This window comes from Panthera pardus, unplaced genomic scaffold (assembly GCF_024362965.1).
Source record: "Panthera pardus isolate Hobbes unplaced genomic scaffold, ASM2436296v1 HiC_scaffold_10, whole genome shotgun sequence".
NCBI classification, from domain to species: Eukaryota; Metazoa; Chordata; class Mammalia; order Carnivora; family Felidae; genus Panthera; species Panthera pardus.
Window position 1 is genome coordinate 102,664,579 of NW_026526655.1, and position 13,124 is coordinate 102,677,702.

General features: G+C 39.6%; 1 protein-coding gene across 7 annotated transcripts in view; it reads left to right on the plus strand.

The window, feature by feature from the left end:
* Positions 1 to 1,063: 1,063 nt before the first annotated feature.
* The window catches only part of PTPN4 (protein tyrosine phosphatase non-receptor type 4), a 227,215-nt gene continuing 215,154 nt past the window's right edge, over positions 1,064 to 13,124 (plus strand). For 2 of the 7 annotated variants that reach the window (XM_019469365.2, XM_019469364.2), the window contains exon 1: positions 1,065 to 1,649. The gene's annotated coding sequence lies outside the window, so the exon portion shown is untranslated. Of the gene's footprint in view, positions 1,650 to 1,877; positions 1,935 to 13,124 lie in introns of those variants that run through there. The other 5 variants (XM_019469362.2, XM_019469366.2, XM_053909685.1 and 2 more) reach the window with 4 other exon arrangements.

Genomic DNA, 13,124 nt, shown 5'->3' on the forward strand with positions numbered 1-13,124 from the left:
TGGGAAGGACAGTCAGTAGAAGAGGTAAAGCAGGAAAAATACGGACTGACAAGCTGTCTTTTTAAAATGGGAAAACTGAGCAGGCATGCGAAGGAGAAGAGAGTCAATAGAAATCGCTGTCTTTCACAGATCTGTATAAATTTACAAGATTTCATCTTGTAAAAACCTGTCCTGATTAATAAAGAGGCATTTTGTTGGCTTGGAGACAAAGCGCTGCTTGAAAGAACGCTTGTGTGACCTCGGCTCTGGTGGGGTACTGAAGCTAAGAGCAAGGAAGAGCAAGAAGGCACCAGGCTACAGGAAAGGACAGGGACAAAAATGATTGCAAAAAGAAAAGTGCGACGGTCCCCAAATCCCTCATCATTTCAGCTGAGATCACCCAGCCCGTAGGCATCTGTCTTATCACAAATAAGTTTGTACCATCAGTAAAATATGAATGCACGTGGCTAAAACCCCTGGTGTGATAACACCAAATTCATATGTGTTATCATGGTGAATTAATTCAATTTTTAAAAGCACACCGCTCCTGGCACACAGAAGGCACCCAGACGTCTGTTTCGTAAAAGAACATTGTTTGTTCTTTGTTTTAGAGTCTATATTTAGGAGAGGAAATGATTCAAAACTACATCCTAAAACCTGTATCCTCTATCAGCACTGAAGTTGGGACATTTGGGGCCCAGAGGTCCGGTTTTCCCCTTTAAAACTTAGGTTTCTGCTCCTCGGCCGGTCCCTTAGGTCAGTAGGTCCAGCAGGGGTCGCAGTTCAAGTAACCAATCGCTGCTGGGGCATGGGGCGGGGCCACAGCGCCCCGCCCCCTCCTCCCAGCCCTCCCTCCCCAACCTACCCAGGTCCGGCCTCTTTCGCACCTGCGTGTCCCCCCGCTCGCGCGCGGGTGCAACCTCTCCTGTCGGCTCTAGCTGGAAGGGTTTTTGGCCTCCCCTCTCGCGAGATCGCCTCCAGTTGCGGCCGCCGCCGCTCCCGGCCGCTGAGTGGCGGCGTCTGCGCAGCCGCCATGTTCGGTTGCTATGCTGTGGCCTGGGAGACGGGGTGTGCTTGAGGGAGGAGGAGGAGACGGAGGAGGAGGAGGAGGAGGAGGAGGTGGAGGAAGAGGAGGAGGAGAAGGAGGGGGGAGGTTGAGCTCCTCTTGCACTCTCACACACAAACGCTGCCCCGGATTACCCGCCCGCTCACACCGCGCTGCGCGCTTTTCCGCTCCTCGCGGCCCCCCCACATTGTTCTCTCAGGACTCCTGGGTCCCCGGGGGCTGAATTCCGGGCCTGAGTCGGGGACAGGAGAGACTTGGCTTTGGCCGAAGGGTCCGAGGTTTGGGGCCAGGCCCCCCGCCCCGGGGCTCCCCTCCCCCACGGCACTTTGGGGGTGTGTGGATTATCTCATCCCCGCAGGGAGGTGGGAGAGCGCGCCGGCCGCCCGCCTCCCTCCCGCCTCCCCGGCGGCGCCGGCCCGCTGCAGCCCCGCAGTATGAGGTGGTGCTGGCGGCTCGGGGCCGTGGCGCGGCCGCTGCGGCGGCGGCTGCTGGGGGGACGCTGAGGGAGCCCCCGGGAGCCGCGCGGCGGACGCGCTTCGCCCCGGCGCGCCCGGGCCTCGAGGCTTTTCTTCTCCAGCCGAGAGGACGCGGCTGTGCACCGAAGGTAAGAGGCTCTGGGGTTCCGGCCGGCGTCTCGGCCCTGCGAGGCGCGCGAGGCTGTTACCTGGGTGTGGGAGGCGAGCCAGGTAGGGCAAGCCGGAGGCACTAGGTTGATTTCAGAGAAGGGGAAAAATGATGCTTGTACCCCCGCCCCCCTTTCTTCTCGGGACCTCTGCTCCCGCAGCTCCTGGGGTTAATGTTGGAATCTGTTACGGGTGAGCGAAGGGAGAAGGGAGAAGGGAATGGAATCGGTGCGGAGATGGAATGTTCCACAGTACCTAAACTCTAGGTAAGGTTTTGGAATCTTCTGAGTTTTCCATCGTTGGTAGGCTTCCTTTTTGGTTTTGTTTCTGTTTTTTAATGGGCTCATGTGAGTGCTTCTTGCTTCTGCTGCATGGGCAAACTGTCTCTACCGTTGAAGTTTTAAGCCTCTTGTGATTCCACCGGTATATACTTGTGTTTAGGAATCTGTAGTTGGGCCAAAAAAAAAAAAAAAGTTGAGATGTAGCTAAGTAGACGATACCGATGCATTTCCCAAGGTTTCCTTAGGATGGAACAGTTTACAGTTGCACAGATACATGTATCGGTGTTTCTGCGAAATTTGAAATGGGAGGCTTTTATGTGTTGGGTTACCTTATATTGTGACACCAGTACAGACAACGAATTGTAGGCTTTTCAAGCGCTTGTTTAGGGGTACCTGTATATCTGCAATGTACTAACTGCTTTTAAATCAGACTTGGAGTAATATTAGGTTTATGTGACCAGATCGTGGGTCTAGCTGAAACAGTGCACTTAAAACGTGTTTATGGGGGCGGGGGGGAACCTAACCCAAAAGCCAACATATCCGACTTACAAAAGATGATTTAAGGGAAAAGATCATGGAACAGTAAAAGCCCAGATTTTTTACCCTAAGTTTTGAACCTTAACGTGTCAAAGAAAAAAAAATTATTTTTCTTTTTTTTTTAAGGGAGGAGGAACTGACCTTAAAATAAGTGATTGCTCAGTCCAAGGTGTGCTTGCTTACTGGAGTAGAGCTAGATGTATCAGTTAGATCTTGAATTTGATGAATATAAATTTAACCTATAGATTTTTTTCAAAAAAGATTTTTCATAAGCAGAAGTTTGTGTATTGTATAGAACTTCTTTACTGACTCATAATAAAAGAGTGCGGTCTTTTGTCGATCCCACCATTTTTTGTCAGAATAAATTTATGCTCCAGTTACCACAAAGCTGTTTTTATGTCTCTGTTTTGTTTGTTTGTTTGTTTGTTTTTAATGACACACATATCTTTGTTACCGTTTTTCACTGAAACATGTGTGGTCCCATATTCTCATGTTCTTGAGTGGTTTGGTTTATAAGAAGAAAATCTTAGTCTCTTAGTACATGGAGATATTTATGATTTAGCTAATCTGTTTTAAACATTTGGCCAGGAGCTAAACACAAGGAGCCATGACTATTTTGTCATATTTATTAATGTTGAGTAGGCTACAGTTTATTAAGTTGGAAAATCACACGTTCTTCAAAAGTAGTAATGGAGAAGATATAACTTTCTTATTGCCTGCTTTCTAACCTGCTTAGCTTCTGGGCTGTGGGTATAGAATTGTTTCATACTTGGTTTTTTATGTTCTAACTGAATATCTTTTAAAATGTCCCTACTAACTTTGTTACTTCAAATTTGTGACACCCAATTTCTAATTTAGGCTAGGCATAAAACCAGCATTGATTGAACACACTTGCTAAAAATACTTTCTGGGTCAGATGTACTTAGAATGCAGCCTCAGGAAAATTCATTTGACCTATTCTAATGTGACCAATGTACACTTCATTATTATTGAAGGACTTTAAAAAATTACAGACTGTCACAAATTAGATTTCATCGGTTCAGGCATAGAAGCCTGTTTTCAATGTATAAAGTGCTTTATGTAGGATAGTAATAAAGACTTTTTTCATCAAAAAAAAATTTATGTGACTCCCCCCCATTGAATATTGTTAGTCTTTATGATTTGTATATTCAGAATATTTTAGTTTTGTCTAAAAAAATTATTTGAGTTGTAAAGTGACAGTACAAGGTGCAGTGTTATCTCTTTGGCATTTATTTGACTTATTCTGAACCCTTTATGGGGGAGCATTGGTCATGTTTTTGAGTAAATTATCTTTAAGGACTGAGGTAAGAGAATGCCAGATAAATTTCAAGGAGACACTGGGAGGACACTCCCCTGCCCCCCCTTTTGCGAGTTGATATGGTCCGTTTTAAGCAATAAGAAAGCTTTAAAAAATATGTAGAAATCTTGTTTTGTGGATGTTTAAACATGACTGTTTAAAAGTTCTTTAATTTTTTTGTGTTAGTTTTTAGGAGTGTAAAATTGGTGACCTCATGCGAAATGGCAAGTCTGTTTAACTATGTGGCTAAATATGAATTGTTGTCCCTACGTAAAATTTAGTATTGGTGGAAATTCACTGGCTACAAACTGAGTTGAATTTTGTTGTTTTTCTGGGTAAATAAACGCATACATGATGTAAAATTTTTTATATGCTGTAGTCTAGATTTGTTAAATTTGTCAGTTTAGTAGATTAAGCTGTGAAGCCTTGAAGGTTAGTTTAACACGCTGGAAATCCTTTTTTATTACTGTTTACCTGGAAAGTATTGTAAGCTGAAGGTGTTATTTCTTCATTTAATATTCAACTAGTGCAGATGGTGATAAGGAATATAATGTACAAGTACTGTAGAATCGTCTATTGGTTTGGAAGTTCAGGATCTAGGAACAGTGTAAGTTCAGGATCTAGGAACAGTCTAGTATATTTCTTTTCCTTTGCATGGTCAGTCAGTATAGTCATATATACAACAGGGTGGGAAATAAGAGGGGATATTTATTACATTCTCTAAACTTTGTTAGAGGCATCTCCCTCCCCCACCTTCATTCTTCATTTTGTTACTCCTAAGTAGCAACGCTAGAAGAAAGGTGTAAGTATTTGAAAAAATTGGTAGGAACAGATTGAAAAGTAGGTGCTGTGGATTATCTTAGGGGGAAGATACTAATTTGGGCATTCTTGTGTTTGTATCTTTTAACCAAGAAGTTATATAGAGGAGTAGAAAGATAGAAGGATACACAAGGGAAGTGTTTAATGTCCGTTATGTGCCAGATAATGTAAAGGAGCATTTTGTGTTGTCTTACGTAGTCATCAAGTACACTTTGTGAGGTAGGTATTATGAATTCCCTGCTTCCTCCCTCCCCCAAATGGGGTCAAAGAGCAATTAAATAACTAGGACCACACTGCAATAAGTAGAATTGAAACTAGGTCTGTCTGACTCTGAAGCTTATTCTGAAGAATAAGCTGTCCAATTAAACTTTCTACAGTGATGGAAATACTCTTTTTCTGCACTGTCAGGTATGGTAGCCGTTAATCATATGTGGCATGGAGCACTTGAATGTGACTGTCCTGCCTGAGGAACTGAATTTAAAATTGTATTTAATTTTAACCAGTTTAAATTTAAATAACCAGATGTTGCTAGTGGCTATAATATTGGATAGCACAGCTTTAGATCTTGCTGCCTAGAAAATCTGAGTTTTAGTATTGAATCTTCCACTAGTTTATATATGACATTAAGCAAATTATTTGATTTTGAGCCTCAATTTAACCCATTGGGAAAATGAAGAGGTTGTCACTGAAAAGATTATCTCCAGCATCCCTTCTTGCTCTAGAGTTCTGTGATTCTTACTAAAATATACAGTGGCACTTAATATTTGAAAGCATTGTATCTGAAAGGATTCCTCTTACCAATATATTTACCCATTAAACTTTTTTCTTTAGTTATTCTTTTTCAGAAGGGTAATATGTATAAAGCACACATAATGGATAATGGATTCCCCCCTCCTGCCTCCCCCCTCCCCTCCAGTTATTAAGTATTGTTTAAATTCAAGGCAGTGCTTTCCTTGGAACAAAGTTTGAATTTTTTTTTTTTTAATGTTTATTTTTGAGAGAGAGAGAGAGAGAGAGAGAGAGAGACAGCGAGACAGCGTGAGTGGGAGAGGGTCAGAGAGAGACACAGAGAGAGGGAGACAGAGAATCCAAAGCAGGCTCCAGGCTCTGAGTTGTTAGCACAGAGCCTGACACAGGGCTTGAATCCATGAACCATGAGATCATGACCTGAGCTGAAGTCAGATGCCCCACCAACTGAGCCACGCAGGCGCCCCTGAAGTTTGAATTTTTAAATATTTTTTTTGAATTTTTAAATTTTTATTTCAGCATGCCACCTTCCCATTTAAGAACGTGTCTGTTACAGTTCCCTGTTACTTATCAAATTAATTCCAAACATATCAACTTGGCCTTGAAGGCTTTCTACCCACTTCATCTCACTAGCTTTGTTTCCCATTCTTGCTTAAAAAGAAAATACTCTTGTGTTTTCCTCTGCCCTTGTTTCCTCAGTTGAAACATTCCTGTCTCCAATTCATGTGCCTCCTCTTTAAGTCTTCCTCAAAATTCAGTCTTTTTTCCCTGGAAGAATGATGCTTAATCCAGTCATGATTGACAGGTTTTCAATCCTAGTAATAAGCACCCTGGGCTTAATATATGATTTTTAAATACAGTTAGTTGAGTACATCCTTCTTAAGTTTTTACAATGTTACCTGTTCTGTGTCCTTAATAAAAATATATAAAAAAAATTAAAATGGGAGTTCTTTTTTACTGCCTCAGGAGTTCAGTTCATTGCCTAGCAATTCGGCTTCAAAGAGTCGCTAATATAAAAAAATGATACTGTCACAACATTCACCCTTAATTACCATTTAATAGATATTTTTGTTTTTTTTTCCAGGCAATTGTCCATACTTTTAAAATTAAGTTGTATGGTAGAGATACAGTTTTGAGTTTAATATATTTGAAACATATAGTAGAAGCATTGCAATGTAGGAAAAAGATGATAGACTTTGAAGTCACATTGATGTAGGTTGGAATCTGATCTCAAAAACTTTGGACAAATTATATAACCCTCAAGCCTACTTCCTTGTCTGTGAAATTAGGATAAGAATACTTGTCTTTGAGTTGTTGTAATGATTAGGATAATATGTATAAAGCATGTAGTACTCTTTAAATAGAAAAGATGGTCAATAAATGGTAGGTGATCATATTTTTCTCATTTTCCCATTCCCATCATGAGTATAACTTAAACAATTGCTTAGCAGTTCAGATGATTTATCAATCAGGTGATTGATTTAGTCATTTACTTTTTGTTAAACATTTTGCCGTTTCTGAAATTTCTACTCCTATAATCTACAGTGAGTATCTCTGTGCTCATAGCTTGTTTATTTCCTCAGTTTAAAACTAGGATAATGGTCCAGTGGTATGAATATTTCTATGCCAGGTTTCTCTCAGAGAAATGGGCAATCTTGTTTTGGAAAAAAAAAATGCTAATTTGATTGTAAAATTTTACCTTATGGTTTTAATTAATGTATTTTGGAAATTTTGGCTTATTGGGGGAATGACATAGTAAACACTCATTTATATGTGAATTAAACAAATATTTGAATGTCTGTTATAGGGATCAGTGGTATACAGGTAAATAGGACATGATTGTTGTCCTTGAGCTCTAATTCTAGGATGGTAACACATGTCAACAAACAATTACAATTCATAGTGACAAGTGTAATAAGATCTGGGGGAAATGAGATGTGGCATTTGAGCAGTGTCTTGGAGGACGGGTTGGAAGTGATCTGGGTAGAGAGAACAGCATGTACAAAATGTCAGAAGTATGAAAGGGTGCATAGTGTATTTGGAAAAATACAGGTTGTCTTGTATATGTGTCTTTGTGGGCTGGCTCTTGGTGTCTGATTTTGTGTGGAATCTGTGTTCCTGTATGTGTGTGTCGACTATGTGGATGAAACCTTCCGAGGGTCCTTATTTGGGCTTTGAGTGGAATTATAGTAAGAACTGTAGAACTTCCCAACTGGTGTGCCATGAATGGTTCACATGTGTGCCAGAGAGCAAGGTGTACCCATCAGGCTATCGGTCCTGGGCATATTGGAACCCCTAGATGGCTTCTTTTGACCTCCTATAGTGTTGGCTTATTCCAGTGTCCTAAAAATTATTTTCTTTGGTGCCAAGTTGGGAAAAGATTGGGAAAGGTACTGTGTTCTAGAGGCTCTAAGTATTGGCAAGTTTATGGTACCCACTCACCCCTGGCATTCCCACATGTAATAAAAAGTATAACCAATATCAAATCCTAAAATAAACACAAAGGAGATCAAATCAAAGTCCCCTTTTTAACCTGCCTTTCTTCTCTCCCCCCTTCCCCCCCCCCAGTAATTACTACTTGATTGTTTTGTGTGTGTGTGTGTGTGTGAAATATCTTTTTGGTACTCCTTTTAGGTGTACTTTTTGCTAGTGCCCTACACAAATGTTTAGTCTGCCTCTTAGGAAATCAGAATTTGCATTAGGGAGCAATTATCCATATTTAAATAATGGAATAAGATTAGATGTGGGTTTTGAAAGGTAACTCCTGACTTGTAGATAATGATGCAAGGATGTAAGGATGGTGCAAACATGAGGCTAGAGAGACCAGTTAGGATGCCCTTGCAGTGGTCCAGGTGAGAGATTACAGCTGGAAACGGGGAAATGAAAATGAGGATGTGGGACTAGAACCGAAAACTGATTAGGTAGTTTCACTAGAACTGAGTGTCCATTTGGATATAAGGGAAAGAGGAAAAGAGTTGATGATGATACCAAGATTTCTTCTTTGGGCAGCTCTAAGGCCAAATAATTTTTATTGAGTACGTACAGTGAGCCATGCATTTTGCTAGGCACAAGGTTGTCATGAATTCTTACTGAATTTTAAAAATTAATTTATTTTGAAATAATTTCAAACCTATAGAAAAGTTGCAAGAACAGCACAAAGAGCTCTTGAATCTCCTTCAACCAATTTTTTCCTTGAATTATTCTTAGTAAAAATATTTTCCTTGAATAATTTTACACACACACACAGTATATACCATATATATACCATATGTGGTATATACTCTGTATATAGTGTATATACTGTGTGTGTGTGTGTGTGTGTGTACACAAGTTAAGCATGCAACATCTTTGTGCGTGGCTCGTGGTAGTGGGCCCAAGTGTGGCCTTTTCTTCCAGATGCCCAAAGAAGGAACTTTTGTCTTTGACCCTTTCTCTCTGCTATATCTTAGTGGATTCTCAAATTTTAGTGAGACTACCTAGTTATCTCATTTCTGGTCTCTCATTTTCATCCCTACTTCCAGCCATTTCAGAGGAATGTACCATTTTTTATTTCATTGGACTGTTTCTGAACCATTTGAAAGCAAGTAGCACACATGATGCCCATCACTCCTAAATAATCAGTGTGTCTTTACCAAAACCTGGATAGTCTCTTATATAATTATCAAATCAGACAGTTAACATTGATATAACAGTGCCTTCAGATTGCCAGATGCCATTGAGAATTTTCCAGTTGTCCCAGCAGTTTTTCTCTTTTCTTTTTGGTTTAGGATCCAACTTAGGATCTTACATTACATTTAATTATAATGTGTCTTTAGTCTCTTCAGTTTGAAACATTTCCTCAATATTTCTGTCTTGTATGACCTTGACCTTTTTTATTCTGAAAGATATCCCTTCGCTTCGGTTCATCCGTTGGTTTGCTCATGTGTAGACTAAATGCGTTGTTGGCAGGAATACCATAGAAATGATGTGCTGTTCTTAGTTTGTCACTAGGATGCCTACAGTGTTGTCCCACCACTGTGATGTTTACTCTGAACACATTGTTATGTTCATGTTTACTGAGTTTCTACACTGTAAAGTCATCATTTTTACTTTTGTAATTGGTATGTCTTTTGTGAGAAGAGCTCCAAGGCTCCAAGTATTTGATTCTTCCTCAAACCTCCATCCATCAGTCTATGGGACCACTGATGACTTCTGCATTCTGCCTGAATCAGCTACTACTATGAAGGTTGCTGTCTGCATTTACTGTTTGATGTTCTGCTGAAAACACATGTCTCCCTTCTTCCCCATGCATTTATTTATTCATTCATTTATTTATATCAATATGTACTCAAGGATTTCTATTCCTATTCGGTGGGTTGTATTGTTATTTTTAATTTTTTTGTTGTTGTTATTGTTGAAATTGTCTTAGATTTGGCTAGTGGCACTGCCCCCCACCCCCCCCAAGATGGCTCCTGAGTCTTTTTGATATGTCCCCATCCTTTGAGTCTTTCCTTACTTTCTGGCACAGGATGTTCCAGACTTTTTCTGGCACAGGATGTTCCAGGTTTTTTGTTGTTGTGTTTTTTTGTCTGTTTGTTTTTAAGGTTACAGACAGCTTAACATTTGGGGGATTAAGAGAAAGAAACTATAGTGGTTATTTCATCCAGTGTGCTTGGCAGTGGGGTTACAGAATGAATAAGACATGATCTTTATTTTCAAGGAGATTATACTTTCTTTGGAGGAACTTAAAATTTATTATAGTGCTAGAAATATATACAGATAAATCATAGTTATGTTAGTATATAGCTAAAGTATGTACGGATAAGTCATAATTAATAAGTGTAGCACAATATATTACCAAACTCAGACTTCTCAAATATTTAAAAATTTATTTAAATTGTATTTCCTTTTTTAATTGTTAGTATGTCTGGTTCAAATTTTAAAATAATGTAAAAAGGTATGTATTTAGAAGTCTTTATTTATTTTTTAATGTTCATTATTTATTTTTGAGAGTCAGACAGAGCATGAGCCAGGGAGGGGCAGAGGGAGACAGAAAATCTGAAGCAGGCCCCAGGCTCTGAGCTGTCAGCACCGAGCCCAACATGGGGCTCCAACCCAGGAACCGCAAGATAATGACCTGGGCCAAAGTCAGTAGCTCAACTGACTGAGCCACCCAGGCGCCCCAAGAAGTCTTAATACTGTTCTGTCTCTCCCTTCCCTGCTCTCTATAGGTAGCCACTTTGATTTTTTGTATATTTTACCAGTATTTTTGCAAATAGAAAAGAAATAATAAATATAAATCACTGTTTCCCCCTACCTTTCTGTGTAGAAGACAGCATATTATATTAATGTTTTCTATCATAGTTTTTTCATTTAAAATATATGTTGGAGATCCCTTAACTTCAGTATAAGGGAACTCTTCCCTTTTTTTTTTTTTTTTTTTGTATAGTGACATGTTCAATTGTGTGGATATGCTATTATGCTAACTGATTCAAATTATTTGAACTTTGCTCTACTTTTTTAGGCCCTTTTACTTGTGCAGCTCATTTACTTTCACCTCTTCTGTATGAACTAGTGCTCCCATGAGGCATTTTATTTTATTTTCTTCTTCTTCTTCTTCTTTTTTTTTTAAGTAGGCCTCACACCCAGCGTGGAGCCCAGTGTGGGGCTCGAACTCACGACCCGGTGATCAAGACCTGAGCTGAGATCAAGAGTCGGATGCTTAACTGACAGAGCCAACCCAGGTGCCCTCCATGAGGCATTTTACATCAGTGATCTGTGTTACTTTCTTCACTTAAAGGCATCTAATGAATGCCTAGTTGGAGAAGCATTTTAGACTTTGTGGCCAAGCAAAGGACTTCCTTTTTGTAGTAGCTTAGATGAAAAATGGAAGAAAAAGAAAAAGAGAAAGGGGTGAAACTAATATTTGTGTTTTAAAATATAGTATTTCATTTAATTCTCTCACACAACCCTGTAGAATAGGTAATGTTACCCCCTTTTTATAGGTGAAGAAGTTGAGGGTCAAAAAGTTGAGTTTGTTTAGACTTTCACAGCTAGAAAATGGCAGATTTAGGTTTTGAAAGTAGGTTAATTTGAGTCCAGAATCTGTATCTTTTCTGCTGCTGTCCTATTTTCTGTCTCCTATTTTTGAATTCCTGAATTCTAGTCTTATAACTGGAGCTCTCTGCTATCTCATAAGCCTTTCATCAAGAACCATGAAATTAGGCACGTTTCCCTATTATGTTTTTCCTGATTGCTGGGATAGCACCTGCTTATCCGATCTCTACCACGAAGGCCCTGCTTGCCTGAATTGCTGACTATTGCCCACTAGTATAAGATGTGGATACTGTTTTTTAGCTGTCTGTCTAGATTGCCTCTCCTTATCCCTGAGTTTCCTTTTCTCCTTTTTTTCTACTGTATCCCTGTTACCATTTGAGCTTCAGTTTGGCAATATGAACCTTGGGCAAAACTTCTGAAATTTTGGTGGATGATATTTTTAAAAACTCATCATGTCTTGTTTGGACTTGTAAAATAGTCTCCTTAAAGTGCATTCTGCCATTGGTTTTGCCCTTTTTAATCCTCCTCGTCACTGTAGCCCGAGTAATCTGACATGGATATCCTATCACATTACACCCTGCTCAGAATTTTGTATTGGCTCTCTCTTCCTGTAAGATACAAGCTAAACTCATGGTCAGCCCTTGTCTGCCTCTCCAAGCTTCACTCCCATATTCCCAGTATTCACAGTGCCTTGCCTGTAATACGTGCTAATTAATATGGACTACACTTCAAGTGAGTAGAATGAATGAATTTTCCAAGGAGATTAAAATTATTTAGGAAATATTTTAGAATATTTTTAAATTCATGTTTTCTCTTTTAGTTATTTCTTATAGCATGGAAATAAAATATTTTTACAAACTCCAAGGATTCCCAAATTGTTTTATTTACATTGGAATTTAAAAAATCTCTATATTTAGTTTATTTACACTTCCAACTTTCTAGCCCAGTCCAGACTGTGATCAGTTACTGTGCTTGCTGCAGAAGCTACATAGGGAAATGGGGAATCTTCATTGGGATGGGTTTTGTGATTTGGAAAAGTTATTCTAGGTGATTGTGATATTATCACCTACCTTGCATGTAGATATTTTTATAGATTTTGATCTGTGTTAGCATAATTATTTACAAAGCAATTGTATAGATCAACAGTTCCTTATATGCAATTCTGAGATCCCCAAGGCCCTGAAAAAAACTTTTTAGAACTAATTTGACAGCCAAACTTGACCTAAACTGATGTGAGGCTACTGAGACTTTAATGTTTTTATTTTATTTATTTTCATTTTTGAGACAGAGAAAGACAGAGCATGAGCAGGGGAGGGGCAGCGAGAGAGGGAGACACAGAGTCTGAAGCAGGCTCCAGGCTCTGAGCTGTCAGCACAGAGCCTGATGTGGGGATTGAACTCACGAACTGTGAGATCATGACCTGAGCCAAGATTGGATGCTTAACCACTTTGGTGACTGAGCCACTCAGGTGTCCCAAGGCTACTGAGACTTTATTTATTTCACTTGCATTGAACATTCCTAGGGTACTCTAAGGAACTTTTAAATAATGTGTGGTTAATACTGGGTATTACCTTAGACCCAACTGTGAATGTTATTTAATATGAGGTATTTATGCATTATCACCTCTCTATAATCAAAATATTCTGAAATTCAGAAGTGTTTTGAAACCAGTAGTTTCAGATACAGGATTTTAGGTCTGAACCAATTTTCACTACTTC